The sequence below is a fragment of the Drosophila obscura genome, unplaced genomic scaffold, assembly GCF_018151105.1.
Source record: "Drosophila obscura isolate BZ-5 IFL unplaced genomic scaffold, ASM1815110v1 contig_190, whole genome shotgun sequence".
In the NCBI taxonomy this organism is placed as follows: domain Eukaryota; kingdom Metazoa; phylum Arthropoda; class Insecta; order Diptera; family Drosophilidae; genus Drosophila; species Drosophila obscura.
The window spans coordinates 153,072-159,477 of NW_024542779.1; positions in this window are offsets into that span (position 1 = coordinate 153,072).

Here is a 6,406-nt window from a genome sequence, read left to right on the forward strand (position 1 = left end):
TAATCGTACACCAAAAGGTACCAAAAAGTACGCCAAGTCGCTGCCCCAAACACCCTGGCAATACCAATGGGCATACTGGAGTAATTACTAAAATTATTAATTGTAATTATAATTATTGAAAATGTTTTTTAAGCTTGCGACATTTAGTTGTAAGTCTTTCCGCATAGCTTTCATAATTATCTTGATTTATTTGTGCCAATTTTCCATGGCAATCCAGCTGCAGAGGGAGGATCGTAAGAGAGAGAATCTCCAGTACCCTCAAGATGTTTCATGGAATCAATATGGCCAGAGCTATGCCCTAGCCAGAGCATATGACAGATTGTTGCCAACGCATGCGGATGTTCCGCATCTGTATATCCCGTATACGTATCCGCATCCGCCTGCCCTCTCAGGGTGTAACCAATGCGCCGTACGTGTGCCCAGCACTCATTACAAATGAAAGCCGAAAGCGAATGAGCGCACCTGTGCCCAGGTGTTGACAACATCAGCGGCGGCAGAGCACCAGAGCACCAAAGCACCGAAGCACACACAAACAACACACCCAAACCCATCATCCCACACAACAGGAGGGGGGCGGTAAGCAGTCAGCAAGGGTTTGGGGGAACGTGGAACGTGCGATGGCTGGCGCTTTCCCATTCCGACTGCTGGAATTAATCAGAGTTTCAATCAAACATAAAATAAACGCCGAGATTTGGCGAACAAAAAAGCTTCAGCTGACGGACAGACGAACAGGCGAACAGACAGACAAACCAGTCAGACAGCTGAGTGGAAAATGTGCTAACTGCAATGCTGGAAAAGCTGTCGAATCAAGTACATCAAGTAAAGTAAATGTAATTAAATGTTCTATATATGTAAAATGCTCTTCGAAGATTATATGCCTAATATATTTGAGTCTTTTTATGTTTGGAGATCTATTTGTTGGGAAGATAGTGGGGGTTTCGAAAGGCAAAGAGTTTGAGTAAATTTATTGAGGGATCAGAAGAATCGATGAAGCCCCCCCCCGATGGCACTTGGCACTGATGCGAGTTTTCATAGAAGTCTCAATATTTTGTACACATTTCTCTATGGTTATGCGAAGCCAGTGAAGCAGAAAGATAATAATAAATAGTAATAATAAGATAAGATAAGATTAAAAAATAAAAATAATAATAATTATAATAAATAAATAATAAATAATAATAATAAATAAATAATAAATTAATAATAATTAATAATAAATAATAATAAATCAATAATAAATTAATAATAATTAATAATAAATAATAATAAATAAATAAATAATAATAATTCCTTAAAATAATAATAATAAATTAATAATAGTTAATAATAAATAAATATTAAATAATAAATAAATAAATAATAATAATTCCTTAAAATAATAATAATAAATTAATAATAATTAATAATAAATAAATAATAAATAATAATAATAAATAATAATAATAAATAAATAATAAATAAATAATAAATAATAATTCCTAAACCCTCTGTAAGCTTTTTGGCATCTGCCAGCAAAGGTTATTCCTTAGCTTCCCCAATGGCTGATTGTTCAATAAATTTCCCCGTATATTGCCTTCAGTTAACTCTCAAGAACCCCCCCACCCCCCATCCACGTCATAGTTTCTTGAGTTTCGTCTTAAGTAAATTTCGCATTTCTTTTGATTATCTTGAGTGAATGTTTGAATATTTGAAGCGGGGTCTCCGTTGGTTTCGTTCGTTTTGGAAGCCATCAAGCCAACAGGCACACCTTGTCAATGTGATTTAATGGCGGCGCGTGCGTGTGGGTGCGTGTCATGTAGACATGGTAATTTTTCAGACAATTACATCGGCTTTTCGAGGGAAAAAACACCCACACCCACACTCCCAACCCACACCAAAGCAACACCCAACCCACCCACACCAAAGCAACACCCAACCCACACACGCCCCTCCTCACACATGATGCATAACCCACCTGCAAGTGAAATATTATTCAAAAATCTGTTACGCTCCCAGTACCCAGTTACAGCTTCAGCTCCAGCTTCAGCTCCAGCTCGAAAGACGTAACTCAAGACATACATAGTCCTTGGCGTAGTGAAAATTTATTAGATCAGCAGCACCCAGCCACCCAGCCCCTCCCCCTGCCCCGAGTGAAGCACTTAAGAAACCCTTTGTCCCGCCCACGGCCGTCATGTGTGTCGCTTTTGCCCGTTTTCCCTTTAGCCAGTTTTCAGTTTCCTTTGAACTACATTAAGAAAATCACTCGAAACTGAAATCAACTGCAGCTGCTGGTCGAATTGGAATGGAATTTATGAACCCACCCAGGAAGCATCCAACCCTGCCACCCCACCTCATACATACATACATATGTGCCATGGGGGAGTCTGTATGTGTGTGTTTGGTGGGCGTGTCATTAGCAAAGAGCAAGCAAGATGGAAAATGGAAGATGGAAAATGTTTTATTGCCTCGTGTTTCGGCCGTGAGTTATGTGCGGGTCCCTAACACGAGATTTACATTATGCTTTACCCGAGCAAAAATTACTCTGCCACACTGCTGCCTGCCCCATGAAAGAGCTGCCTGCCTTACGCCCGCAGGAGCGCTGTACTGAAATGGACCCCACGCACAACGGCACCCTGCTGATGGATCATCGCCTTCATTCAGGTGATGTGTAATCCATTTCAATGAATTAACAGCCATTGCTTCAAGCATTGCCTTCAGCTCAAACCCTGAAGCAGCCCCCAAGGAAACTTTCAATTACTTTCATTCGTTTTCCATTCGTTTTTCCCTAATCAGGCAAAAAGTCAAGGCACGCTGACCTTTGGCACAGCTGGTGCTCCCTCGCACACACAAGTTTCCATGAGGTAAATTTCAATAAAAATATATAAATCAAACGATCGATGAAACTCAGGGGTACATATTTCTGGCTGGATCAGAGCAGCAATCAAGCAACAGTTTCATTTGATACGAGCAGACAAAAAAAAGTCTGCGAATAGTTCATTTTTATTAGAGCTAAAAATATGAAGCTGTCAAAGGAACGGACTTTGATTAGATTTACAGCAGAAATTCTAGGGAAAAGCAATGGACTTCCAGCTAAAAAAAAAAATATGCAGTCTGGCAAATGGGTACAACAAATCCTTTGGTCCGGTGAAGGACAGCAGCCAACTTTGCTCCTTTTTCTAGATTGTTCTACGACGCTTATATGGCTTGAAAATTGCCATAAAATATCTTAAATATGTCGTAAGTTCTGCTTAGATTTAAATCCATTCTTCGGTGTACTTTTGCTGTAACTTGTGATTGGATTTTGTGTTGTTCTCGCCCTCGCCCAGCTATTCCCCAGCGCATTTACTCTGTACATTTTGGCCCTGTCTTGGAGCTAGGGGACAGCCGCTTTTTATGCCGACTTCCGACTTTAATGAAATTAGATTGATTTAACGTCTCCTGTCCAGCCTCAGCCTTTCCATGACAAGCCCCTGCTCCTGTCCCTGCCCCTGTCCAGCCTTCAGTGCTCCTCATTTCTATTCTCCATGGATGCTCCCGCTTTTCGTTCCAGGTTCAGGTATTGTTTTTTATGGCTACTTATTCATCAAGTCAACTTGATGCGACTGACTATATAATTTAATTTAATTTTTGCGTGTTGTAAAAATAAATTTTTGATAGATGTTTACCGTCCCAGCAGGTCCCTTGAATTTTACGACCCAGAGCCAGGCACCTGGTTTACGAGCCTTAGGATTTTTCTTTTTGGCGATTGGACTGCAGTTCCACGTGGATTTGCCATGGAATTAAAGTCGTCGCTTGCACTTAACAATCGAGCAATGGAGCAATCGAGCAATCGAGCACTCGAGCGGTGTTATTAGGCTTTATTAACCTGCTGAGCCGTCTCTACGGGCCATAAATCTGTCCCCTCCACACACGCGTAGGGCCGGGCAGCTACAGCCAATTGCTGCTCGGTAGGGATGGTGGCTGGCAGTCAGGGGTAAATTATGGCCAGCAGACTCCAGCTTGGAGCAAGGACTGCTGCAGTGGGCAGAACGGAAGCAAGGACGGCAGGCAGTACGAGGGGGTAGCACTTGCACATTTATACACTTGCTGATGTTCCAGCTGATGGATGCCATTCAATTCAAATAAAACACATGATTTGCCCTGCCCAAAAGGGTCAGAGATATCTAGCTATGATACGGATTCCCCCCATCCTAATACTCAACTGTGGCCCAGCCAGCATTTCTATAATTAAAAGTAAAAACAATTGCTGCAAGGCAAAAACTCAACGGCAACCCAAGAGGTGCCTGAAGACCAATAATTTCTGTAATTTAAACTCAGTTTCCCTTTCTCTGCTCTGCCTGCTCTCCCTGCTCACCCTGCTCTCTGTTGCTTGCCAGAGTTGTCACCCCTCCACACGCGGAAACTTTCTTTATTTCGCTCTGTGTGCAAACTGCTCGCTGGGCTCGTCCTTTGCCTTTTTGCCAGCGCGTCTCGCAGCCGTGTAAGGGCCATAAATTTGCACATTACACGAAAAGTTAACACGAATTACCGTTGTAAGTGTGCAGAAATTGCAATTGCAACAAAATGCTGCAAGGGCCAGGGGCCAGGAGCCAGCGGCCAGGGCACCCGTGGTGCCCGTTCGAGCAGAGCAGAGCCCATAAATTTGGCAATTTAAGCAGCTGCTGGGGGGCTGCTCCCCACTCGGACTCAGCTTCAGAGCCGAAAAGCTGGTGACAATCGGAGCGGACCCAGGCTCTCCTATCGATAAAGCTATCGAGGCGTGACTGTACCGCCATAATGAAAGCGTTCTTCCCTTTTTGTCCTTCTTTTGGGGCACTCGCGAGGAGTAGCAGGGGAGACCCTGAGCCTGGGGCTTCATCCGCTGGGATTTATGATCCCAGGCATGACTGATTCCAGCAGAGTCGACTCCAAAGTGGAGTTCCAGAGTGCCACAGCCACTCCACATAAAATGAAGCTCAGCTGGGAATTAGCATAATTTCGTTTGGCAACGTCCCATGTCCCATGTCCCATGGCTTTGACTCAATCATGGAGAGCTTTTCTGCTATACGAATGCCGGATGCTGGCTGCAGGATGTGCCTGCATTTGGCATTCTGTGGTCACTTTGTGGCATTCGGAATGCATTTAGCTCGATTGCAAATCGCTTTTTGGGTCTCTGCACTGTCTGCCATCCAATTGTGGCTGGCTAATGGCTGTGGTGGCATGGCGGGGCGTCGCGTTGCGTTGCGTTGCGGGGGGGGCGGAGGCGAGCCTAATTTTTTGTGCCGTTTTTGCGGTTGCTAGCCCAGCAAATAATGACCCAAACTGTGAATTGTTTTGCGCTCTGGATGTTTTAGAGGTATTTAGAAACATTTGGAGCAACGATAGGTAGGCTAGGGTATGGCTGGATGTGGGCTGCTACGACTGAGATTTATTTATTCTATGTACATAAACATATACATACATAGATATTTGTTTCGTTATCTGTCAGCAAAGATGACTCACAATACTCAGCATCAGTGGCATCAGTCACTAAGTCACTAGAACTCTAAGCAAAACTCCAACCTCCAGGATTTTGTGTATTAAAATTTGTAAATCAAATATAAATTTACTATTAAATTAGTAATTAATTTCTTATTAATAAATTAATAAATAATATTAAATTAGTAATTAATTACTTATTAATAAATTAATAAATAATATAAATATAAATTAATTAATACAAATATTAATATAAATTATTGAATACTAATTATTAAAATTAATAAATTAATAATATTAATATAATAATAATAATAAATACCTAAATGATAGTCCCAAAAACAAATTGATTTATTTATTAATTATTAATATATTCATAATTAATAATAATAATATTAATCAACTAATAATTAATTAATAAATTTATTTATTTAGTTCCTAAATTATACCTAAATGATATTTCTAAAAACAATTTACCTAATTTAATTTATTTATTAATAAATAAATAAATAAATAAATTAAATTAAATAAATTTGTTTTTGGGTATATTATTTAGGTATTTAAGTAGTATGTGTGTGTGTGTGTGTTGGTGCGTGTGTGTGTGTGTGTACCTTAAGTGCATAATTTCCTCCTGCAGCCTGCAGCCTGCCACCTCCCTGAAATGACCCATGCGTTCCTTTGTTTCTTCTCTCACTCTGCTCTGTTTGTGTCTCTCTGAATGGTTATTCATGTTGCGGCTAAGTAGCACAAATATTTACTTGGCCACATTATGCTTGTTGATTGATTTGCAATTAATTTTGCAGCCATAACAATGTTAAGCCCCACAAATAAATAGTTTTGCATAGAGCAGCAGCAGCCCGGAGGCATGGCGAGAGGCTGGGGCAGACAAAAGTCCTCAAATTAAATCTCAATCTTCAATGCATGTAATTACACACACACACACACACACACACATGCGGGGGAGGAGGGT